Raw genomic sequence first — 27525 nt, 5'->3', positions numbered from 1 at the left:
CTAAAGTTAAGCACTCAATCAACTCTTTTAAAAGACATTGGTTTTCGTTACTGCCATAGCTGGGCTCTAGAGAATGTGTCCATAAGCAGGACAATGAACTGGTATCTATTTAACAGGAGTTTTGTTGACAAGATTGCTAGCCGTACATTGAAACGAGGGAGTTCAGAGCCTGGAAGCTTCAGAGGACTTCCTTTCCATTCTTGAGACTGAACCATGCCCTCCTCTCTTCTGGCAGTGAGCTTTTCACTCCATCGAGAGGTACGCTGCACTGAGAAACATGCACATCTTTCCCCCTGCGTTTCAACCAGGAAGGATTCGGTCTTTGCAACCAAGCACGGTCCAGTGGGGGGAATAACTCACAATGCCCAAGTCTATCACTTTGATTACTAGATTAACAATGATTCTTGGAGACTTTTTATTTTTAAAGATTTCTTTTTTTATTTTTAATTTTTAGAGCCCATGCTCAGCATGGAGCCCAACGTGGGGCTTGATCCCACAACCCTGGGATCACAACCAGAGCCGAAACGAAGAGTTAGATACTAAACTGACTGAGCTACCCAGGCGCCCCTTAATGATTTCTTAATTAAGAAATATACATGATGAAGGTGAGGCTTGGCACAGGAAAGGGTTGCCGGACACCCAAAATGGAAACCAAGTCTTCACACTCTTCTCAAATCCTTTTTGTACTCTTCTTCATTACCCAGCCAAATATTGTCAGCTATTCTTTTTTTTTAATTTTTTTAATGATTTTATTTATTTTTGAGACAGAGACAGAGCATGAGCAGGGGAGGGGCAGAGAGAGAAAGGGAGACACAGAATCTGAAGCAAGCTCCAGGCTCTGAGCTGTCAGCACAGAGCCCGACGCGGGGCTCGAACTCACAGACTGTGAGATCATGACCGGAGCCAAAGTCGGAAGCTCAACCGACTGAGCCACCCAGGCGCCCCTATTGTTAGCTATTCTTAAGAGAACATGATGTGTCTAGGGCTTTGCAAGCCAGACATGTGAATGAATACACTTTTCCCCACCAATTACGTCCCTAAGTTTTCCAAAATATCGACCAAAAAAAGCAAACTCACAGACTACAGTACAGGGACCTTACTACAACCAGTAGTGCAGGTAACATTTTTCAAAAACACAATAAAGATATTTAGTTGTTAGTTGGTTATTTAACCTATGGTAGTCTCTAACCTTAATTTCACTTAAAAACAGTGCAGGGCTGCCCAGGTGGCTCAGAGATAGTGTGGGCACACTCTGTCTCTCAAAATAAACAAAGTTAAAAAAAAAAATCTTGCAAATTCTTTTATGCAACTGAAGAACAACAACCTTCTTACAGTCACCCTTTAAATCATTGCTAATCGTTACCGAGTTCACCTAAGGGAAAAAATTAAGCAGGGAGGACCAAAATTCTATTCATACCCATAAGTCTCAAACTTAAAGGTCACATCCACAGAAAGGCAATTGGTCATACTCGTTCTAAGTGTTCCTCAATGATTTCATGTAATATAGGGCTGTGAGAATAGGATTAGCTATGTGCAAACAGCTACAGCTGACAAAGTCTAAGTTCTCCTGTACCAAAACATATCCTCTATCAGTTCACCAAGTTCACCAAGTTCACTTCTTGGTATTATGAAGTCATTTGAAATTATTGTAAATAATATTTAATGACACAGTAAAATATTGTTAAAACTAGGTCACAAAATAAATATTTTTGTTCAAGTAATTATGCATATAAGCAGATGATAATGAAAGATAGAGGAGATTCAGGTTTTGTTTTGTTTTACCTTCTTCATTCTTTTCGATATTTTTCAATATTTCTACAATGAACATGCATCACATCTACAATTAAGAGAAAAATCATGAAATTTCAAGGAAATTTAGTAATCACCCTTTGGTAAACTGGTCACATGCAATTCTAGTCCTAGGTATTTATGCAGACATTGTTGTGAACCTACAGTCATGTAAGAACTATACAAATGGTTACAGTAGCTCTATCCGTAATCACTGAAAAGTGACAATACCTCAAATATCCTTCAATCGGTGAATAAATCAACTGCAGTATCTCCACACAGTGGCATACTACTCAGCAGTACAAAGGAATGAACTACTGAGACAGGCAACAAATGGATGAATCTCAAACACGTTATGCTGAATGCCAAAAGCCAGACTCAAAGGGCCACATGATTGACAGGACGTGACGCAAAAGGTGAAGACATAGGCTGGGGGTGGGGGGGATGCAAGATTGCCCAAGATTGGGGTTAGGAGAGGCACTGGCTACAACCAAGGAGCAGCACAGGCAATTTTGAGGGTGATAAAAATGTTTTATACCTGGATTGTGGTGCTACTTAGAGAACTAAATGCACTTGTCAAAAGTAAGAAGTGTTTACTAGGAAGGATGAATTTTAGCATAGGCACATTATACCTTAATAAACTTGACCAAAAACAAAACAAAAACAAGAACAACCGACCACTTGGAACTGAAAGCCTACTCATGTCCAGATTATATTCTGTTCTGTGTGATTCTTTATCTAAAATGCACCTATGTTTCTCCAAAAAGTTTTTTCAATTATTTTAGTTTTCATTATTTTAATAATTTTCACCTAGCAGGTGCATTCTGAAGGACTGGAACAGAGAAAGAAAATTTTTAACAGGGATGAGTCGAGGGGCACCTGGGTGGCTCAATCAGTTGAGTGTCCGACTTTGGCTCAGGTCATGATCTCACGGTTTGTGGGTTCAAGCCCCACATTGGGGTCTGTGCTGACAGCTCAGAGCCTGGAGCCTGCTGCGGATTCTGTGTCTCCCTCTTTCTCTGCCCCTCCCCTGCTTGCGCTCTGTCTCTCTCTCTCTCTCTCTCTCTCAAAAATAAATAAACTTTAAAAAAAAATTTAAAAATGAAAATGGGGTGGATAAATCATGCGGAGGACACCCAGGCCTGTCTGCACTATCCCTACAAATGCTAGCAAGGACACCTGTGTGGGCCACTGGACACAAATCAAGGCACTCCAGAGCTGGAGAGAAGGTACTTAAAAGGAGTGGAGATGGCAGATACCATTTTCTTGTCTAATATTTGCAGGAGGTAACCAAACGCAAACTCTGAAATCCACTCCAGAGAAGCCAGGATTTGGTTGTAACTGAGCACTTCTAACCATCACGCCCATGCCAGAACCATTTCTAGACCGATTAGAGTGTGACTAAGCAGTCGCCAGGCCAGTTTGGTTTGCTCATTTAGGGTTTAAAATACCCTCCCCACCTCTGGATATTAGGATAGCGCTTCTGAGAGGTGTCTGAAAAGATTTAGAATGGCTTATCCTCTTAAACGGATTTGGGAACAAGGAACTTTCTCCTGAGCTTATAAGGGAACTGGTTTTCGGTTTTGTTTGGTCTTCCCCTCCCCCACCATTTATAAGAACATACAAATAAGCCCTAACTGATCCTTATCATGAGCTTAAAAGAGTATAATTAGACCAGAGATGTGAAAAACTGTTTTTATCAAGTAGGGAATTCTTTTTCTCAAGAAATATTCTTTTTTTCCAAATATAAGAGAATGACACCCATTTTCCTGGTCTATGGAGAAGTTAAGAGTAAAGTGGCCTAGGACAGGTACAGAAATTATTCCTGGACAACAATTACATTAATCTGTTTCCTGAACACTTTGAAAATAACGTAAAACATTCTTAAAATTAAACCGTGTATTGAAATATAGCTCCTGCGATATAAAAAATGGAGACTAGCAAATTAATGTTCTTGAAAAAGAATATTTTGGCTAATTAGTAGATTAAATTATTGTTAAGGACTTAAAAGGACTGTCTACATTAAACAAGAGAGATTATCCTCATCTGTTCACTAGACCAGACCACCAAAGAACAGCTACTTCAGAACACAGTTAGCCTTGTTTATATATAAATCTATCTATGTAATCTATGTACACACACACACACACACACACACACACACACACACACCATAAAATTCATGGTCTCTGAGTAGGGATTTACCATAAAATGCCTGTCTGGTTTTTGTCAGAGCCTTTCTGGAACTTCAACATGTCAGGAGTAGCACTGTTATGTTTAAATTAGGAATCAAATGTCCAACACTAAATGAGTGCAAGAAAATTCACACCCATTGTTTTCATGTCCTACTCATAGTGGGTCTTCCTAAAAAAAATAAAGCACTGTACATTTTGAAAAATATAAGGTGAGGTAAGAGACTAAATGGTAACACGGAAACTCGCTCGGGCTGCTGGTCAAGAGAACTGGGCCAACGGTGTTTCATTCATCCACTCCACACACTTGAGAAGCCCTTCCAGTCTGATGGTCTCAGGGAATCCATTAAATAGCTGTGCAACTTTGGACACATCATTTATAATCTCTCTGAGCCTTTGAGAGGGGAAAAAAAACATACTTAGCACACTGGGTAAGTCATGGGAATTAGATAAAAGGTTTACAAAACAGCGAGCACAGTGTCTGGTATGCAGGGGATGTTCAAGAATATTAATTATCTCTCGCCCTCTCTCCTTTCTGAAAAGCTTTTGTTACACACTCACAATGAATCTTTTTGCTTAGTCTACTAAACAGTCCAGCAGAGAAGCAAGCTTTTCTATCTCTGAGTCCACATATGCCAGACAGATTTGTATGCTACTGCTTAATTATTTCTCAACTAACAGTGAATGGCTACAGAAGACCATTGTTGATAGGCTTCTGGATATGATCAATAAACACTGACTCTGTGTCTAGGTCTACAGAAAATCTTCCAGGTGAGGGTGGGGCCAGCACAGGGCACATGACAGAACAGTTCCTAAGCCCTTTACACCAGGGACATCTCAGACAAGGAGTATACCAACAGATGAGACAAAATTTCACGCAACAGTTCCATGCTAAAGTCAGAGGACTAACCACAAGCTGCCTGGTTTAAAAAAAAAAAAAAAAAAAAAAAAAGACACCATTAATAAAAATAAAGGCTTTAAACACGGTATTTTCAAAATCAAAAGCGACCAGCCAGATAAACCTAATTCGGGCTCATTCTAGACACACAGCACTCAAGCAGAGGTAGATTCTGAAGGGAAGTAAACCCAGAGTCACTGACCAACACACCAAACCCACAGGCACTTTCAACACTTCAGATTTTCCCCTTTCTGAAGATTCAACAGGACTCAAGAATGATTTTACTTTACTTCTCAAAGAGGTCACCAACTAGTTTTCTGGTTTCAACAGCATAGGTTGGTGTAAGCCGTGACTCTGTAATTCACTACCAGTGGAGCTGGAGAATGAAGTCTTTGGCCAATGGGTATCCACAAATCCCTGAAGTATAAGCTCATACTATTAAATGTCTTCATGGACACTGAGGCAGGAGACTGTCTCATGCTCCAGGGTCCCTATCCTCCCTGGCACACTGTCGAGAACTGCTCCTGTGGAACTCTCTTGCTCTTCACAGCCCGAGGGAAAAAGGAAAAAGCAAAAACAAAGAAACCCAGATCCCACAGTTTCCTGCTCTCCAGGTTCTCAAAACAAAGACCTTAGTGAGAATGTAAGCAATGAAATGCTCTAATCTCTATTTTAAAGCTAATGATTAATGAGTTCAAGCCTCTTGGTTTGAGGAAATTGGAGAACTATCACATTTTGTAGAAAGCTGCTATTTTCAAAGGCAAGGGCCTTTCAAATTCCCCCAAAGGTTCTTCAAATCCTAAGATGGTCAGCAAAATGACAAAATATATGTTCAATTTGGGCATAGGAAGCCTTTTCGTTTTCTTGAATATCCACTTTGAGATATATATGTCCCATTTATAAGAAGAAGTTAGTCAGAAGGAAGAATAATGAATAGGGTTGGAAAATCTGGACCCAGGACCTCAGTTCAGCCTGTGACCCTGGTTCACACTTTTAAGTCTCAGAGGAGGACATTTCCCCTCAAGGTCTGGCTGTGCATCTACTCCCAATTTGTCAGATTGTACCATTCCACCCATTGTACACCCTCTTCCCCTTGCATTTCAACTGGGACCCTCATGAGATTATCAACACGTTCAAGTCCAATACCATTTCAGAGTCAAATTCTTCCTTCATCTTATATGCTCTCGCTATTTCCTGTGACAGTCAAGGTCTGCAATCCCAGTCTCCCTTTCTAACTCACTGCAATCCAGTCGACATCCTACCATACCTCCAACTGGTAGCTAAACACCCTCACTGACATCTTCAATCTTCTGTAACTAACCTCAAAAATAATCTTATGTAACTAACCTCTTTGCTAACGCGTATGACCTCTCATTTTTTGAATCTCTCCCCTCCCCTGCCTTCCATTGCATCACAAGCTCTTGCTCTAGTCTCTTGTAACTGCCTTAGTTTACTCTGCTCTCTTCATTGATTAATTCAACCAAAAATAAAGTTATGTTCCCTCCAGGGACCACCTGTCATATCTACTCATGTGGTCATTTACTCCTATCTGTAAAATATAATGATGACTAAATGAGCTCTAAAATCTCAAGTGACAACTAAAAAAGCTTATTACCGTTATTTTCAATATTCATGCTTACTATTTAAGGCAACTGCCACACTCAAAATATTTTGACATACATCAAGTCATTTGTCTTTTAGAACAACACATTCTTACTTTAACCCATTTGCCTCTGAGGTAGATGGTCCAACAGGCAGGATCGATATGAGAACCTGCAACTGTCCACTCTCCTGCAAGACATCTTTCCTGTCACCTGGTGGTCTGTAGCTTTTCTTCAATGCCACCTGGCAAGGAGTCCTATCTAGTACTTAGGCAGGAATATAATCCCCAGCTAATGCTTTCTTCATATGTAAGAATATAATTTGCCTTGTTATTGAGGTATTGAGGCTTTGTTTCTGGGAACATGTACCCTCTATGCATGTGATATATGTGTCTTCCAACTTGCAAACAGTTAGTTGCTGATACCTAGTATGACTAGTATGACAAAGGTAATACTTTGATAGTGACTTCTCCACCACCCTCAACACACACACACACACACACACACACACACACACACACACACACACACAGTTTGTGTGTCATCTTTCCCTTGTCAACCTGAAGCCTTGCAGCTATGGATGCTTGTTCTGAGGAGACAGGACATTTTAGCACTGTGACAGCAGAAAACAAAAGAGAACTATCTGCTTCTGACATTGAAAACGTGATTTTACATCAAGACAATGGGCTGGAAAAGTCGGCTTTATCAAGAACAGAGCTTGAAAATTTCAGATTGCGGTGTCTTCTATGGAAGGCAAAGCTGGTTCTTATTAAGGCTAGGGATGATGCTTGCTACCAACTACAGAAAGAACCTTCAATAGGGTAAAGCCTAAAATTCAACTCCTTCTGGGATCAGGGGATTACAAGAAGACAGGGGTGGTCAAACATGTGCACTCTGATCTCCCTTCTTATTTTTGACCCTAACAAGGAAAAGGTTTCAGTAAGTTCCAGGACACTTCAAGACTGAGACTAACATTTAACCCACTGTATAGCCAATTTGAGTTCTAGTATGGTGTGGATGGGACCAGAAGTGACTGTGTACTCCTAAGAAGGATGGAGAAAGAAGTGAATCAAGAAGCAAGAGACCTGGCTAAACAAAAGATAACTCACAGCAGAGATGTACAAGGGTGAGGTCCTAGGCCACGCACTGGATTGAGGAGGTGATAGATCTGGAGAGGTCCCAAAAAGTGTTAGCAAGGGCTGAGAGATGGAGTCAAGGTCAGCTGAGGACCACAACTGGGGCTTGACAAAGCTCAAAGAGACCAGCCCACAACCTACATAGCTGCAGATACCAGCCAGACACCCACAAACAGAAAAGGTCATTGAGAAGTGGCATGAAGGCAGAGGACACCCAATCCCCACTCTGTTCCCCAGACCTGCACAAAGTACCCTAGAAAGGAAGAGATGAGGCCACATACCTGAGAAATTGAAAACTTTATCTAAATAAGTGAGCATACAAAACATAAAGCAACTATTTACTTATATCATTTCATCAGACAACATATACTGCAGTAGACTCCTTTTGTGTTCTACTGCCCAGCAGACAAGGGGTCAGGAGGACACATCTTTCTTAGAAATAAGTGAAGAAACAATATTTCTTCTGTATATTGGAATATAGCTTGAGGAGCTCTAAACTCTTCCTAACTAGTATATCGAAAAATTCCATTTTAATTAATCCGATTTTCAGTGTAACAACATCATTTCCATGACCCGTAACAATAGTTCTTTGCCACTGTAATTAATACAACAATAAACTTACTAATAGGATTCTTTCACAGGCTAACACATGATCATTACAATTCATCTTTCTTCTATGATATCTCATGCCCAGAAAACTAAGAGCTCTCTTCTATTTGAAATTTTCAGCATTCAGGGCAATGCCTCACATGCAGTTAGCACTCAAAATTTTACTTTCCTTACTGAAAGCAACAATGAAAAAACAATCACCGAAGCATAAGAACATGACCACTTTTGGGGGTGCCTGAGTGGCTCAGTCAGTTAAGCGTCCGGCTTCAGCCCAGGTCATCATCTCACAGTACGTGAGTTCGAACTCCGCATTGGGCTCTGTGCTGACAGCTCAGAGCCTAGAGCCCGCTTCAGATTCTGTCGGTCTCTTGCTCTCTCTCTCCCTCTCTCTCTCTCTCTCTCTCTGCTCCTCCCCTGCTCACATTCTGTCTCCTTTCTCTCTCAAAAATAAATATTTAAAAATTTTTAAAAAATGACCACTTTCTACGTTATCAGTGATGTGGTTATATTGGACACAACCTAAGTTACTGTCATCATTCCAGTTTTCTCAAATACAATGTTGATATTCTAATAAAGAGATCTCCCGGAAAGGGGAAGGCAGAAACCCAGAGAGGTGGCTACAGGAGAGAGCAGAGAGATCAACCACAATGTGAAGAGGACAAGATTAAGGACAAGAGGGAAATAAAGGAGTTAGACGACGATTCAACCGACATGAGCATGACCAGAAAACCAGTCAGGTGACCAAGAAAGGACAGGAGGAGGAGGGGCAAACCACCTCAGGCTGACAAGATGCTCAACACCACTAATAATCAGGGAAAAGCAAATCAAAACTCGAATGAGTTACCCCTCACATCTGTCAGAATGGCTAAAATCAAAAACATAAGAACGGGGGCGCCTGGGTGGCTCAGTCGGTTAAGAGTCCGACTTCGTCTCAGGTCACGATCTCACGGTCCGTGAGTTCGAGCCCCGCATCGGGCTCTGGGCTGACTGCTCAGAGCCTGGAGCCTGTTTCAGATTCTGTGTCTCCCTCTCTCTCTGACCCTCCCCCATTCATGCTTTGTCTCTCTCTGTCTCAAAAAAAAATAAACGTTAAAAAAAAAATTAAAAAAAAAAACATACACAAGAACGAATGAGTGTGGGCAGGGATGTGGAGAAAAAGGAACCCTCCTGCACTGTTGTTGGGAATGCAAACTGGTGCAGCCACTCTGGAAAACAGTACGAAGGTTCCTCAAAAAATTTTAACAAGAGTTACCATATGATCCAGTAATCACACTATGGGGTATTAATCCAAAGAATACAAAAACACGAATTCAAAAAGATATATGCACTCTATGATTATTGCAGCATCATTTACAACAGCCAAAATACGGAAGCAATCCAAGGGTCCATCCATAGATGAATGGGTAAAGAAGATGTGGTAGATACATATATACAATAGAATCTTACTCAGCCACGAAACAAAGAATGCCATCTGTGCTTGGTATAGGGACTACTTAGTGGTCGGCCTTGCAGATTTGATCTTTTCATCTTCTGGAACTGAGGCCCCTACCACAATCATGTGAAGCCAGATTCTTGGTCAGGCCAAGCAGCATCTGAGCTTGATCCCCCTTCTCTGTATTTACTGGAGCAGGAGGTAATGGAGCTGCTATAGGTCTTGTCCCTGGGCACTGTTCAGTCCCGAGGTCGGTGGGGATAGCAAGAATAACCCAGAACCCTAGAACAAACAGGGTCCCAACGATCAATACAAGTTCTACTCAGTGAACGTAGATTACAGCAAACTGAAGAAAAAAAAGTCCAGACTTCTAAATGAAATGTTTCACTATAAAGCTGCTGAGAATCAAGGTCTTCCAGAAGTCATCCACACAATTTTCTACTTATCCGGGAACTATCTCCCCTCTAAATGCACAAAATCATGATGTACTGTGTTGGGGTTTATACTGATTAGTAGGTATCAGAAACTTGGGGAAGAAAAAAAAAAACACAATGACATCTTGCCATTGCCAACACCACGAGTGGATCTAGAGAATATAATGCTAAGTGAAGTAAGTCAGCCAGAGAAGGACAAATACCGCATTTCACTCATACGTGAAATTTAAGAAGCAAAACAGATGAGGAAAAAAGAGATTAAAAAAACAACTCTTGAATATTGAGAACAAGCAGAGGACTACCAGAGGGGAGATGGGTAGGGGAACAGGTGAAATAGGTGAAAGGGATTAAGAGCACACTTACCAGGATAAGCACCGACTAACATATAGAACTTCGAACCACTAATTGTACACCTGAAACTAATGTAACACTGTTCTATATCAGACTTAAATAAAGTAGGGCTTCTCTAGGATGCAGACAAATCAAAGACACCAAATAATTTGTCATGTTAATGTCACAACAGGCCTGCACTTACAAAGTTGAGTAGAACGACAAACTATCAATGTATGCAGTCCCTTCATATCCATTTACACAAACTACCTGAGCATGTATTTGCTTGGGTCAGTTTTTCAGGGGTTTTTTGTTCGTTCTTTGGGGGGGGGGGTTCTTGCACTTCATTCTGCATCTTCTGTCTCAGTAAATGCTCTAGATTCACCAACTGTTCAAATAAAGAACATACTGTAAGTATGTAAACAGGTCACTCAAATAGCAGCGGTACACTTTTTATAGAGGGAAACATTTAGAAATTCAGAGCACAGGAAGTGTAGAGTATCTTTCAGTAATGAGCTCTACATCACCCACATCAACTTTATAATTATTCACAAAGCCTTAGAATCGAGATTTTTTTCCCCTTGTGCTAAGAAATATTAAATATTTCAACACCAATTAACTTGGCTAAAACCGACATTTTCTCTAATAGCCCTTCAAACGACCTTCATAATGAAGCCATGATGTGACTACGGATAGTGTTGAAAGACACGCACTCCAGAACAGTCTCAAGAATATTAACTAAGAACCTGCAACTGCTGGGGTTGGCCAGTCAGGAGAGCAATGGTGTTTACAAAACAAAGGGGATCAAAACAAAACATTGTCATGATCACAATCACTGGCACGGGTGGTCTTTGGGGCCAGAGAGCTGTCTAGCAAGCAACACTGGGTGAACAGGACACCAATGCTGAGTACTCCAAGTGTTGATATCAGAAGTATTATCAACCCCCAACTCGGCTCCAGCAAAATAAGCGCAAGCAAAATCCAGACTGCAACAAGTTGGATAACGATGTAGACTCCTAACACAAATAACATAAGCAAGAACAACACTGGACCTCAAAACAGGCCCTCAGCACTCGAAATACTATACACTGACATACCCAGTATACTCATAACTGTCATAGAATTCTCCAGACTTGCCATCAGAGCAAAGAAAGCAACAATTCTCAGTTGAGAGGTGTAGCTATTGAGACATTGAGGAATCACAGGTGCCTGGTTCATCATAGCTTGTCGTTAAAAAAAAGGCCCTCATCTTGATACTGTTTAACTTCTTAGGGCCAAATGAATTAAATTATTAGTCTTCATTCCAAAAAAAAAGCCTATAGCTTGTATCAGAAGAAAATCTCCTCCCTCTTTGTAATAAATGAAGCCGTTAACAGTTTTGTTAGCCCATCTCTTGGGCTCTGGTAACTGATACTATCTGAACACATCAAAAGGAAATTCTGATCAGCACATGTCACCACACAGTTACAGGATGGGGGGAGACATCTTTTCAATCCCAGCATACTTTTGTTCAAGACCAAGGACACCTAGATACTTTTACTTGAAAACTCAAGGCATTACTCCTAAGAGACGAACTTTAGGAGATCCGTTAACAGCTCCCCACACAAGTCAATAGCATATTGAGATAGCAGCATCTGCTACCTAACACATAACACTTCAGATTTGCTGTGTTCTAAAATAACAGAAGTAAGCTTTAAAGTATGATGGACAGTTTGCCTTTCAGTTGCGCTTGGTTTCGTTTTTGTCTAAATGACATCCAAACCTCTTCCTATTTTTAGAGAATCATCCGATGTTTGAGTCTTCGTGGCAAGCAAGACCCTACCTCACGATACAAAAACGGACATTTCCTCTGCTGGCCTTTGGCAGTCATATGACCCCGGCTCAGCCCATCATGTCCCATTTCAGATTCTAAATTTGGGGCGAGTGACATCAAGATAGGGAGATCAGAGACAGTAATCGCGGAATCAGCAGGGGGTGACTGCAAAGGGAATCAGCCACACAGTTCATCAGCAGCAGCACCAAACCCAGACTCCACAGATGACAGTTAAGACTCTGACTGTGGTTCCTTGCTCGTTTGAGTTTGGGTTTCAAGCCATCTTCTCACCACTTGTTGTCTATTTTGTCTAAATCAGAGTACCACAGCCTGACCCACACAATGGAAGAAGTGTTTTCGTGAGAGTGGTAAGAAATGAATTCACTTCATGAACAAGCATTCACTTTGTATAAGGAAATGTTAGGCAATATAATCAGAGAGCTCACTCTTTTCTGTCTCAGCTAAATATTTTTGTATCTTGTATTTACTTTCTCAATACTAACGTGTTAGGAAGAGAATGTTCAGTCAAAATCTCTTAATTCATGAAAATAATCTACAACGATAGTCCCAATAGCATTCATAAAAACAACTGGGAGGGGGCACAAAAATGTGCTGGACAATGTTCTCTATCTTGATTTGGGTGATGATACAAATATGCGTTTGTAAAAATTTACCCTGTATGCTCTTAAGATTTGTGCATGAGATTCCATGTGAGTTTATCTAAATAATACAGGTATGTCAACACAGAGACAGGGGCACCTGGGTGGCTCAGTGAGTTAAGCCTTGTGGAATCAAGCCTTGTGTCCAGATCTTCACTCACAGTGCAGGCCCTGCTTGGGATTCCCTTTCTCACCTTCTGCAACTCATGCTGTCTCTTTCAAACTAAATAAATTAACTTAAAAAAAAAAACAAAACACAGGGACATATATATGGCCCAAAAGTTATGCTGATGTAGGATATCATCATACTGATGATAAAACAAACAATGTCCTCAAAATAAGCTTTTGTACATACTATCCTCTTTGACCTTGGACCTCCCTGGGCATTCCTTTCTGACAATGGAAGAATTACTCCCGGACACATTTCATTGCCCAGTGATCTTCCTCATTGCCTCTCAGAAAAGGACACATCTAGTTCTGGTTTGCTGTCTCTTCACACCTTCAACATCTCCACTGTGTTCCAAGTGAGAAAGCTGAAGTCTTCCTGAAGTCTTGCCCATCTCACTGTATCACAATTCCCAAACTTAGAAGCTGACTTTGTTTCTCTTCAAGTCCTGCCCCCACACTTGCCTTTCTCATCAAGTGATCCTAATCACTACCTGGTTCAACAGACAACGAATGATGGGGCACCCGGGTGGCTCAGTCAGTTGAACGTCCAACTTGGGCTCAGATCATGATTTCACAGCCTGTGAGCTCGAGCCCCTCGTTGGGTTCCATGCTGATGGCTCAGGGCTTAGAGCCTGCTTCAGATTCTGTGTCTCCCTCTCTCTCTGCCCCTCCTCCGCTCGCACTCTGTCTCTGTCTCTCAAAAATAAACATTTGGGGCGCCTGGGTGGCTCAGTTGGTTAAGAGTCCGACTCTTCGTTTCAGCTCAGGTCATGATCTCACTGTGTGTGGGTTCAAGCCCCGCCTGGGGCTCCATGCTGACAGTGCAGAGCCTGCTTGGGATTCTCTCTCTCTCCCCCCCTCTCTCTCTGCCCCTCCCCCACTCACTCTCTGTCTCTCTTTCAAAAACAAATAAAACTTTAAAATAAATAAACATTTAAAAAAAAGAAAGAGAGACAATGAATGATAATTAACTATATATGCTAGTCAATGATGCAGGCACTTTACAAGCGCTTACTCCCCTCATTCTATAAATGAGAATCAAGACCCAGAGAAGTTGAATTACTTCCTTGATGTTAAAATGCTAATCCAGGTCCATCTCACCAGGAGGTCCACCTGTATCTCCAAGCTGAAGCCACTTACTAGATCTAAAATCTAGTTTATTCTCAGCCTTTTTCTTTCTTTCATTTTCCCTGGTGAAGAAATAATGACATAAATTTTTCTTTAAGGACATCCATTTGCAATTTCGAATTTGCACATGCGCGCACACACTTACTCAGGGCAAAACAAATAATGCCAAATAGAGGAAGGAATACATCAACCTATAATCTGCATATATTACTACCCTGTATTCCTTCAAGAACCACAAATATTTGATTTACCATGAAAATGGCCATTTCCAAGCTACAGAATTCCACCTTACAAATATAAGAGGTATTCAGAATGACTAAATCCTTGGAAGACTTTCTCCTTCTTTCAAAAAATACCATCATGGCTCCCTATTCTCCAAACTTCTGAGTGGTGATGATGTTCACAAACATGTCAATATCACATCTCAAATCGTTTTACTAGAAGCTTCTATTTATTCCAAAAACCAAGTCAACAGGCCTGGAAAGACACTAGTGACTCAATTTCCTCTTCCTGTGCCCTTACCCTACCACTCCCTGCCACAAATCAACTTCACCTGTCCCAAGAAGCAAAATTAAGTGGTATCAGCAAGCAAACTACAGCATCTATGATTTGACACTTAGCCTTGTGGCAACACTACATCAGTAGCTTGGAGGGATGGGGTCAATGAAAACAAAGAATTTACAAAGCAATTATGAACGAAGATAAAAAAGACCAAGAGAGGTCCTGGGAGAATGGCTGGATGCATTTGAAAGTATGTTGAAAGTGATCCCCTAGAATTTGCCTGTGTCACCAATCTGGCCCCTGGGAAATACAGACATGTAAAAAGCCTTTGTAGGAAGGCTTAAGAGTTTTTTGATAATAACTGCCTCCTCAAATATGGCATTTGCATAAAAATTTGTATTTCATATACTTATTTTATTTTCTTAGGACTACTGCACCTCCCCCATTTGCAAGTAGAAGTGGAATGAGTTATCTGGGTAAACCACAATAAATAGTGACCAAAGGAACCCCTTGAAACAAATGTTCACTGTATGTTTATTTCAATAATCATACCTCTGAAATCAATGAAGTAGTAAACTCCGATTTCAGAACAAAGTTTATATTATCCCTAAAATTTATTTCCCTCCATTTTTCCTCCAAGAGGCAATCAGAGATGGGCAATTTGTGAACTAGGTTAAGAGCCTGGAACGCAAGTGGTGGGAATACGCCTCAGTTCTGCTAGCCTAATGAGGACTTTCCTACTGTTCTGTGTATAATGGAAGCACGTGGACAATTTCAAGGGAAAAGTTCACTGAACTCTGTGCCTGTTCCAAATAGTTTTTTGCCCATTTCCCTCCACTAGTTAACATGCATGCAAAATTCCATGCAAATTGAGCCCAGGCTTGCTGAAACTTTCAGAGAGTGCCCTTTGGCACAGCTTCAGCAGCAAGATATACATTGGCACTAGCCCTGGGTGCACTGTAGGCATCAAGTCACATACCGTGAGAAGAAAGTGTCCATCTCACCAAGAAGCAGAGAAAAGTGAACAAGGATCAAGAGATCTTCACTTGCACTTCAGTCAAAATGGTAGACTATTTAGGGAAGCCTGGATGGCTCAGTCAGTTGGGCATCTGACTTTGGCTCAGGACATGATCTCGCAGTCTGTGAGTTCAAGCCCTTTGTCGGGTTCTGTGCTGACAGCTCAGAGCCTGGAGCCTGCTTCAAGATTCTCTGTCTCCTTCTCTCTCTGCCCCTCCCCCACTTGTGCTCTGTCTCTCAAAAATAAATAAATGTAAAGAAAAATTTTTTAAAGGTAGACTATAGTTTCACAGTATTTTTTTAATCATTACCTCCTTTTTTTTTATTTTATTACCTCATTTTATATGAACCAAAAGATTTCCTAGTCTACATATGTGGAAACTTTCTTCAGATGAGAAAGGAATTCCATTACTCCCAAATCCTGACAAACTCATTACGAGAAAAAAAAGCTACAGACCAGTGTTCCTCACAAACATAAAAACAAAACCCAACAAATACTGGGAAATTAAAACCAGCCATACATAAAAAGGATAACACATCACAACCAAGTGGGGTTTATCTCAAGAATTCAAGACTGGTTCAACATTCAAATATCAATATAATTCACCAGGTTAACAGACTACAGATGAAAAATACTTTTTGTACATTTATTGAGATCAGGTTTAACAAAGTTCAACAATCATTGATAATAAAAACACTTCAGTGACAAAGAACAAGCTATGTTGGACATAAATCCTGTCCTCAAGCTGGAAAATTTATAGTCTCACAGGAGTACAGATTAGCAATTACAAAAGCACTAAGTTAGAATAATGAGTAAACATGTGTAGTTAAACACAGCCAAATTTCTCACTGTCAAACACAAGAAGAGTTATAATCAAAGGGTGAATACTACAGCAAACTCCATAGCACTAGACTGCAGTCATAGATAGGAGGTCAAGTTTATTTTCATATATCAGACAGGTAAACATAAAAACATAGTTATGTTTGTATAATGGATTACTGTATACATTCCCAAGCTCTGTCCACCGAGAAAGTGTGGAAGCAGTAACACTCCAGTGGCAATGAGCACAACTAACGCTTAGATCTTGGTTTCTATATCCCATGCTCCAATAAAAAAGAAACAAGGCTCCTTGGAGAAAAGGCTGAGTCAGGGAAAATACAAGAGCAATCGGAAGCATCTCATGGTACTAAAAAAGAAGTTCCCAACAACAAAAACAGATGGAAGCATTTCAAAGAGACAGAGGAGTCCATCTGAAAGAGCTCTCAATCTCTAAAGCTGAAATAACTTGAGCAGATAAATGACAGCATTTGGTTATAACCCAAAGAATACAACAAATATTGTGGAATCCATATGTTATGGACTTCCTTACCTAAGAACTCCAATCAATATAGAATAGAACCAACAAGAAAAAAACAAGGTCGCTATTCAAACACCCATAGTAATAATTTCTACAGGAAGATCTATGAAGGAATGATAAAATTAGTGGGCAAGTTAAGGACAAACAGGATAGTGAATGGCCTCAGGGCCATTCTGATGGGTGTGCAGTCTGTGCAGCTGCAGTGTTCCATGCACAGAAGGGCTCACAGTTTGGTTTCTTCTCTGCCACTTCCATCTTGAAATTTTTTATTAATTTTGAACATGGGGTCCCACATTTTCACTTTCTTTTGGACCCTACAAATTATGTAGTTGGTTTTGGTGATCATCTAAAATTCTCTCCTATAAGATATGCATTAATTATTCTACTAACTTTAACAGTGACTCACTTTTAACAAATAGAGTATGGAATAAGAAAAAATACTAACTTGGGGCGCCTGGGTGGCTCAGTCGGTTAAGCGTCCGACTTCGGCTCAGGTCACGATCTCACGGTCCGTGAGTTCGAGCCCCGTGTCGGGCTCTGGGCTGACTGCTCAGAGCCTGGAGCCTGTTTCAGATTCTGTGTCTCCCTCTCTCTCTGACCCTCCCCCGTTCATGCTTTGTCTCTCTCTGTCTCAAAAATAAATAAACGTTAAAAAAAAAAAAAAATTAAAAAAAAAAAAAAGAAAAAATACTAACTTTACTAGGGAGAAACCTGTTAGACACCGCCCTAACCAAGTTATCAAAATTGACATCACCTGTAATTAGACATAATGATATCAGGTACCTCCTGATACCATGCAATGAGAAAGGTACTTCACCTCTGTGATACCCTTCCCAAAAATCTAAAACCTGAGTCTAATCATAAGAAAACATCACAAAAGCTGAATTGAAGGACACTCTCAAAGTATCTGACCACTATTCCTCGTAATTGTCAAAGACATAAACACACACACACACACACAACACTGAGAAACTGGATACTGGAAGAGAAAAAGGACCATAGTGGGGAAACTGAAATGCCAAGTTAGTTCTGCAATGTAGTTAATGCTACTGTACCAATCCATTTCTAATTTCTGATATTTGTATCACGATTATTTAAGAGGTTAACATTACAGAAAATACACTGAAGTATATGCAAAAACTCAATTCTTCAGCCTAAAAATACTGCCAAATAAAAAAGTTTTCACAAAGTAAAAATGGGGGAAATATTATACGGACTTTAATTATACGGTGTGCTCCATAAGTGGGCTACCCTATAAAATGAAAACTTCTAAAAGGTAACATCACCAGAATCAGAATGCTCTAACTTGGTCACTCATTCTATGACCTGGACAAGACCCACTCCCTGCTGGGAGAAGAGTAAGCACACCCTGTATAAGGTGGTAGGGCCAGGTGTTGGTTAGAACCTCAGCACTAGGCAGGATCACAAAGTGGATCTATAAAAACGATTCCCATACCTATTGTTACTGATGTTCAAAAGCCAAACATGAGCCAGAATTATTGTTGTATGAAATAAAAAACACAACAACAAAAACATTTTAACCAATTACCATCCCAAACAATGGAAGTTGCAATAAAAACTCCCAAGCTACTCACAACCCATCAGGCAGAATTACCACTTCCAGGGGATTAGGGCAGCTATTCTCACATAGGCACTAGGGTCTTCGTAATTATTGAGTAAATTTAACTTTCCCAAAGTGAAACTCGACTGGGTAATTAGTTTCTCAGTTGTCTTCTAGTCTTATCATTTTAGTGTTTCAGTTTACTACCAGCCAGTAGGGATTACTCATCAACTTCTATATTCCAGAAATACATACAACCTTTTCATACTAGAAAATATAAAAATTCATGCCTTTGATATAATGCTTGTTTTGTTTCAATTTTGTTTAGAGAATAATGGATGGATTTCTTTGGTTAATAGAGGGTCACTCATAGGAAACATAAAAACAAAACTTATGTCAGTTTTTCTTTTTAAATTTTTTTCAAAATAAGTGAGCTTGCTCCTGCATACTGTTCAGGCATGGTTAAACTGAACATATGGCTCTATTCTACAACACATATGTTAGTAATTTACATCCACCCATCTAGAACTTCCCAATTTCTGTTCAGATTCAATGCTATAAGATAGTTTGTATGCCTGTCCTTTGGAACTCCCAAGCCAGCCTACTCTGTCAAGTCCTTCTCCTCTCCCTGCACTGAGAAAGCAAAGTCATTTCCTACACTGAGGCAGAAGTAATATTCCTCCCCACGCTGGGTAGCCAACGCAGAGCCACTTTACTTGTACCAACTACTTCTTCCTTACACACTTTACATACATACACTATCGCCATTAACCCAAGAATAAATCACCCCCCAAGACATTCCAACTTCTCAATTTGCCTCTCTCTCTGATCCCAGGCAGCTACAGGATGAGACCAAAAGGGGACAAGGCTGAGAAGAATGCTAACTTGAAGGTCCAACTCTGGCCAAGGGCCCATGCACAGTAGGGCATGCGATGCTGTAACACTGGAGGACAAGGTGGGGCACCACACTTTCCAAGGAGAGAACCGGGGGTCTAAGGAGGAGTCAGACCCAGGAAGAACAGAAGGCATCAGGTTTCAGGTGACCAGGTCAGGATCCAAATTCTAGTATGCATAGCTCTGCAGAGACTAAGCATCAGAGAGTCAGAGCTACCAGTCTGAAAAACACCTCCAGGTACCTAACAGTCCTCTGAATTAAGAGTTAACTCTTAAGGAACAGGATCAGGACAGGAGCAGAAAAGAAAGGGAGAGGCAGGAAAACGATACTTATCAACAAAGTGGTTCAGCCTCCACAGCCCCATACACCACCTTGACTTCCTGTAAGTAACTATGTATACGAGAAGGTGGATATTAGCTACGCCTACTGTAGTCATCATTGCACCGTATGTATATCAAAGCATCATGCAGTACACTTTCAACTTATCCAGTGATGTAAATCAATTATTTCTCAATAAAACCTGAAAGAAAAAACAGCAACCAAGCAACATACAGACACAGATACAAAGAATGTTGATCTCCCGTCTACTGTTGAAGCAAAAGTAATGCGGTACAGCCACAATGGAAGACAGCTTGGCAGTTCCTTTGAAAGCTAAAGCATGTATTTAGCATAGAATCCGGCAATCACACAGCTGGACATTCATCCTAGAGAAATGAAAATCATGCCCACACAAAGAACTATACACAGCAGACTTACAGTAGCCAACACTTGGAAGCAACCAACATGCCCTACATTATGAGAAAGGTTGAAGAAACTGGTGCGTCCATACCACAGAATACTACTCATCAACAAAGAAGAATGAACTGCTGATACACACAGCAGTTGGGATGGATCATAAGGACATTATGCTGAATGAAAAAACCCAAAAGCCCAAGATCACAAGCTCTATCACTCCACTCACATAACTCCTGGAGACTTCTAGGAGTCAAGGGTGGGGGATTGGCTCGGGGGGGGGGGGGGGGCGCGGGGGGTTCCTTGATGGAGATTGAAGATACTTTCAATTATCTGCCGTCAAAAATGTTTCAGGGACTATTCTGTATTCTCATCAGGACCACATGCAGTTTAATGAATGCCCCTCCCAGTCATTCCAACTTCCACTGAAAGCACAATGACAGCTACCCACAGAAATTCCACCACCAACTTGTCATACACCAACTTATACCTACGACAATTTAGCCTTTTATTTTTTTTTGACCAGTTTTGCCTGGGGGAAAGTTTACTATTAAGTTCAATCAGTGGTCTTGACACAGTACCCTTTATTTTCATATTTAATCCTCCACCACTTACGTATAAATATATTTTTAAAATTCAACAGCAAACAAAGATGTATAGAGGGCTGTCACTTAAAACAAGCATAGTACATAAAAATCTGAACTCAAACACAGCATGTAGCATGATTATCAAAAGTTTTCACCACTGGGTTTTGTTCAAGAGTGTACTCTCCTGCTAATATGATTCTGTTTACAGGTAACTTCCCCAAAACCCCTTTACTACTGTATTCTTTGTTAAGTAATGAAGGTGTAAATCACCTGAAAAGTCACAATAATAAAAGTAAACTGCAGTATTATGAAAGCCAATGTTGGATTTCATACAAAAAAAAAAGTCCTACAACTCATGTTTATACCACTACCCCTTGGGATAATTTTTTTTATTCTAATTCATGCCAGGTGTTTTCACTTTCTTACCAAAATATGCATTATCTCTTTCACATAAGATTTTATGAGATTAAATGACAAATATGTGATTCTTGTTTGACCTACAGATATTCTTAATCTAATTTATGAGTGGCCAAGTACATTTAAAACAGATTTAATAAAACTCTATCATTAAAGCATTAATGTGAACATCCATGCTGACAATGAGTACTTCATTAGTTTCATTTTTTTGTGGGGGTGGGTACATGGCTACTGAGAAGGGAATACAAGGGTTACCTGTTCTCAAGGCAATACAAGAAGTTGTTGCCTTTTTCTAGAAAGTCACATTTAATAACTACAACCATATTCTAACTGACAAACACTTTGATCACATGCTGAAATATTTAGTTTTACTGACCTACATTTTTTAATTCTCTCCCACCCACCCAATTTCCTACATCCCATATGACCCCAGACCAGACATTATCTATACGTTGCTCCAAAACCTGGTCATTTCAAATTCTAAGTTGGCATTCAAGTTTTCAGAAATGTTTAAAGATGATCAACTTTTAGTCTTTGACACGGTCTACCCTGGCAACTGTTTCTAAGTTGCTTAATGAGCTTTCTCCCTAAATCTCTCTCTAGAGGTTCCCTTCCTGTTACTCATCTTCAAAAAAGTAAAGGTAAAAGACAAGTCCCTAGGAAAACAGGTGTCCCCCAAAAGTCCCCACATCCATGCTACCTGATCCAGAAAGACAAGTGTCACTGTTACTCTCAAACAGAGCTCCAGAGAAGGAACTCAGGCTGCTGCTTTCTGCCCTCAATAGTTGCACCATCTGTCCCAAGAGGCAGATGTTCTTCTCTTCTGCACTTATAAGAAAATGTCTGCAAAATTAAGTATGAGAACATGAGAATGCATGTAACCACCACATAATGTGATATAGTGGGGCAGTCAAATGACCTGGGTTTCAATGCCCCCATCATTATCACTCAAGGCATGATCTACACCAGCACCTGCCCTCCAAAGCTACCCCAGACCTCTCTTCCATTCACAAGGTTCTGACAAACCCATGAGCCTTCTCAGACCACACCCTCTGTCTGAACCATTTTTGTTCTACCAGTCTGCTGGCAACATCCATTTGCCCTTCTGAATCCAGGTTCTCTGAGAAGTGTTCCCTGAGCCCCTCTGGTGGTTTCAGAAGCACCTTCAGCCTATCTTTATCCAACCATTTCTCACTATTCACTTTCTGGGATTATTCTGCCTCCCTAACTAATGAAGCGTTGAGGGCAGGGCAGCCGGCTCCTTCCATGTTTATATACCCTGTGCTGGCACATTTACCATAAAGCTACCCAAGCTTAAGCTTCAGGGCCCCTGCTTTACAAGGCCTCTTCCAAGGCCACAGGAGGGTCCTAAGCCTTATATTTATTTCTAAACTTCCGATAGTAATATCACCCCCCCCACACACACACACTTTTTTCTTTTTTTTAAGAGAGAAATAAAGACCATGTGTTCATGAGGTGAGGGGAGAAGCAGAGGGAGAGACAGAATCTTAAGCAGGCTCTGCACTCAGCATGAAGCCCAACACAGCGCTCGATCCCAAGACCATGAGATCATAACCTGAGCCAAGATCAAGAGTCAGATGCTTAACCAACTGAGTGCCCCCCAGTAGTAATACACTTTAAATGTGATAGTTTGATCTATCAAAGTCAGGGGTGGTCACCATGACCATCAGAGGAAAACAACATTGACTACTGGGAAATCAGGTTGTGGCTGAGTGTTTATGTAAAGAGTGGTGGGTGAAATGTTACAGAAAAAAAAAATTAGTTTCTATTCTAGGCTGGAGTTAAGTGGGAGATGTTCTAACTGCCATTAATTGAGTGTGCTGTCTTTCCATTCCATTTCCCCTAGGACACCCTTCCTTTGCCTGTCGGGTGGCCCTGGAGTGTGTGAGGGCATTTTTCAGGATTTGGCAAAGGGGAGTCTGGATTGCGAATAAATATGGAATTTCTCGGCTTTTAAAAATGCTGTCGTTTCTCATAAATATTTAATCTAATATGCGTTTGGTTTTTTAATTTTTTTATTCCTTTTCTGAAAGAGAACACTTCAAATCACATCAACTCAGGCCTCACAAAACCAGGACCTGCTCCTGCCTGTTATCTTACCTAACCTGGCACATTTAATTTGTCAAGTGTATTAATGCATGCACAAATGTACCCAGGCAAGTCATTTAACATCTCTCAGTTCACCTCCTCCATTAAATAGCACTGTATGGCTCTAACGAAATAGCTAAGGTGTAAAAACACTTTTCGCGGCAGTACAAGGTGCTCTCAACAGGTAAGGTAGTCATGCAAGGACTTATTTCCAAAGACGTGGAGCATAATAACTGAGAGACGGGAGATATTGCTAAAGAATGCTAAAGAAGGGGGTTCAGTTCATCTGACAGTTTTCACAGATAATGAGTTAGGAAACTCTTTAGGAATCTCCAGTTAGACAAATTTTAATTCCCCACTACTTTGTCAGAACTTCCTCATTGTTAAATTCTAATTCTCGGCAAGGAATATCTACCTCACAAAAAATTAATCTTGCGTTTCATCATTTTTACAGATTCCATACAGTGCCTCCAAAATGTAGTTAAACTACATAGGACACGTTCCCCTCAAAACCTCCAAACTTTATCACCGCTGGGACAGCCCCTCCTAATGTGAACTTTGCTCTGACTTTTGTGTACCTGGAGTCCAAAAAAAATAACACGACTGTCCCCATCCCAAAATAGGGACAGCCAAATACCTGCTGGCAAAATGATAAAACAGTACAGAAATAAGCAAACAATAAAACTAAAGAATATACTGCATGAACCTTGGCCACTGCGCTTGGGTCGAACTAAGTTAGAACCGTACATTCATTTAACAAATATTTATTGACGATGGCACTGGACTGGTATTGGAAAATCAGGTGACAAAAAAAAATAGCATTTTAAGTGTCTCCTGTCCTAATCGTTTTCAAGCTTAATGAAAGAGATTAAACCCAGCCATAACACAACCTCCTCAAAAACCTAAAATGGTAAGTTTGATGTCCCATTTGAGCTAAAACTTGCATAATGAGTAAGAATTTAATCATACAATGGAAGAGGGAACAAGAGCGTGCCAAGTAGAGGAAACAACACGTACAAGGTCTGAGAGCAGGAATAAGCGTGACACGCAGGAGGCCCTGAGAACAGTACAGCTGTTGTTTATGGTGGGGGGGGGGGTGGTTTATACGATCACAGATGTGACCAAGCACCATCTTTAATTAGCATTTTCTCAGCTGGATCCTCTCCCCGGTGACCACAGCCATTGTCCCGAATGTTGCTATGATCAGAGAACAAGCTTACCTCCCCCTCAAAGGTTTTCGAGGAATTCAGTCAGCAAATGTTTATTGAAAGGCTGTAGTATATTGGACACAACACTAGGTATTTTGATATAATGAAGTGTAGTAACCTGTGTCCACAGGACACAGAGTTGAGCTATTGTGCTCTCAATTATCCTCACCTTTGGAAAGTCCAGCCTTTCAGGCACAGGCTATACCCAAGGCACCAGGAGGTAACACATCCTGGTAACTGAAATATCCAGGGGGCAGGAGCATCTTCCAAAATGATAACCCAAAAAGTGCAAACAAGTCTTACGAAACTTCCAAGAAGGGGTGCCTGGGTGGCTCAGTTGGTTAAGGGTCAACTCGATCTCCACTCAGGTCATGACCTCACAGTGAGTTCAAGCCCCACATCAGGCTCTATGCCGACAGCACAGAGCCTGCTTGGGATTCTCTCTTTCCCTGCCCCTCCCCCACTTACTAGTGCTCTCTCTCAAACACACACACACACACACACACACACACACTTAAAAAGAAAAAAGAAAACTTCCAAGAAGATACCAAATGTATAGCTTTCCAGTGTCATAACTTACATACAATAATGTATCCCACTCCTACCCTAGAGATATTCCTGGTTATGGAACCAGAGTAGCTTGGGTAAAGTCCTGCTCTAAGAAAAGAAAGCCCACCAAGATAGAGAACTTGTAAGATTAGAACAGATAGGGTATATGGCTGCAAAGCAAGAGATTAATGCAGGAGATAATATTTGAGGGGGAAAATAAAACAATCACAAAGTCTAAGGAAACGGCAGATCTGAAGAGGTTAAAGGCAACAACCCAGAGATGAATTTGCATAATGGCTGAGGAGAGAAAAGAGACCACTGTAATCATCAGCACATCTTGATGACTGATCAACTACAGAGAATGAAGGAATGCAAGAATTAGGAAAACTCACATGTAAAGTCACCATGCCTGGAAGAATGATGGTAAGGGAACAGCAATCAGGAAATTGGACTGGGTTTTGGTTTGGAGGAGAATTTGAAAAACTGTTTAAAATATAACAGTCTGGATTTGAAGCCAGTGCTCATTAAATGAATGGATACAGCAAACGGGCCAGCTGGAAATAGAAGGTGTGGCCTGGGCAGAGGTCAGGAGAAGGATCCTCATGTGGCAGCCTTCAAAGAGGTCCTGTGGTTCAAACAACAAGGAAAGGTAAGCTTGCCTAGAAAGAGAGAAGAAAGGGGTGGGCCCTGGGAACACTCACATAAAAAGAGGAGAAGAAAACACAAGAGATGAATAAAGAACTTGAGAAGAACCAGCAGAGTTCATGAACACTAAGAATCACGTTGGGCAACTGCCCCACCTTGACGCCCACCAACTTATCATTTCATTACATTGGCTTCCAAAGCTTTCCATGACCTGGCATTCCTCTTCTCTCATGGGTCTTTTGCTGTCCCCTAAATATGTGAAGTCAACTCCTACTTCAGGGCCCTTTGGGCTTCCTGATCTTTCTGGAACACTATGGGGGATCCTGGCTCTCACCCTATCTCACAACACACAGCATTCTCTATCATATCACGTTGTGTTGCCTTAACACACCACTAACTCAATGTCCTATGTTTTTATTTGTTTACCTATTTATTGTCCATCTCTCTACTGTCAAGTGGGTTCTAGGAGAGCAGGATCCTCGAAACCTGTTTCCCTCTGGGCTATGTCCTAAGTGCCTAGAATAGTGCACTGTATTAATTGGGGACTTAAACACTTCTGACTAAGCAAGAACAAAATTGGTGAAGTTCATGAGATCAGTTTTGATAGAAAAAAGGTTAAAGCCAAAAGCGTATCAAACTTTGAAGAGGAATAAGTCAGGAGTTAAAAACAACCTATTCAAACCATACACGTGCACATCTTCACGGGTCAGAGGGAAGAGTTTTTGATAATACAGAATTACTTCTGTAACAGCACTTCTGTAACAGCTCCCTTTCTAGAACGTGTTACTCAAACATTGTAACTAAACCACATCTTACATCTTCTGAGGGTTCTCTGAGAGAAAAATCTGACCCATATGCATGTCTAAAATTCTTAAAATGGTAATATATTTTAAAATCAACTAGAACAAAAACGTCAATTACTTCACATTCTGCGTTAAAAAATACAAGGCTGCATATTACCCAAATTGGAGGCTGTCACTGAAATATGGGAGAGAGATAATCAGACTTTATGACATGTGGTACTAATTTACCCATAGCCCCCAGCCTACCCACAAAGAAATTCCTTCCAGGGGGGGTGCTGGGGCTGAGTCTGCCAGCAGTTTCCCATAGCTGTTCATTTTACCTTGGAGCCTTTTGTCAGACGTAGGTCTTATCAGTGGTGACAGAAGGGGTACCAGAAACTGTCACTGAGCTAAGAGGAAAGGGACAGGGATGAAGCTAACGGAGGACTGATGTAACATTGTAAGTCATAGGTTTTGCTGATGTCTGAGAAGTGGTTTTCCCCTTTGCTCCTGCCATACCATCGAGCCGTCTCTTGCAGCAGTGAAGGAGCTCGGGACGTCCAGGAATGGACATCTGGTGGCTGCTGGCCAGGCAGCATAAAGCAGTTACCATGGATCTCCTGTACCACGGGTGGAACATGTTGCTTTGGAGTTTGCCTGCCCTCTCACAGGGACAAGAGGACAAAGGGCAAAAAGGTAAAAGGGGGACCAGGCAGGACAAAGTCCAGTTAGCAGAAACCAAGAGCCTAAGTGAGCCCAGCTAAAACAGTGATGGAAGAAACCAGGCAACAGGTGACGGCTGAGATGCACAAGCTGCTGTGTTGACATCAGGAGACTTAATTTGCTAAAAATAAATTTTCACCCAGTCAACATGTGATCTGCAAGTGGTTTTGAGGCAAAAGCTCTTCCTGATTCCATTCTCAAAGCCAGAATTTATTGGTATGTGCCAAAAGACACCTTCACCCATGCCCTCTGA

General features: G+C 40.9%; 1 protein-coding gene and 1 pseudogene across 1 annotated transcript in view; one reads left to right on the top strand and one right to left on the bottom strand.

The window, feature by feature from the left end:
* The window catches only part of ARHGEF28 (Rho guanine nucleotide exchange factor 28), a 304572-nt gene that overhangs the window by 207974 nt on the left and 69073 nt on the right, over positions 1 to 27525 (bottom strand). The window lies entirely within an intron of this gene.
* LOC122226512 lies at positions 9781 to 10140 on the top strand (annotated as a pseudogene).

The sequence above is a fragment of the Panthera leo genome, chromosome A1 (genome assembly GCF_018350215.1).
Source record: "Panthera leo isolate Ple1 chromosome A1, P.leo_Ple1_pat1.1, whole genome shotgun sequence".
NCBI lineage: Eukaryota > Metazoa > Chordata > Mammalia > Carnivora > Felidae > Panthera > Panthera leo.
This window is presented reverse-complemented; position numbering and strand designations above follow the sequence as displayed.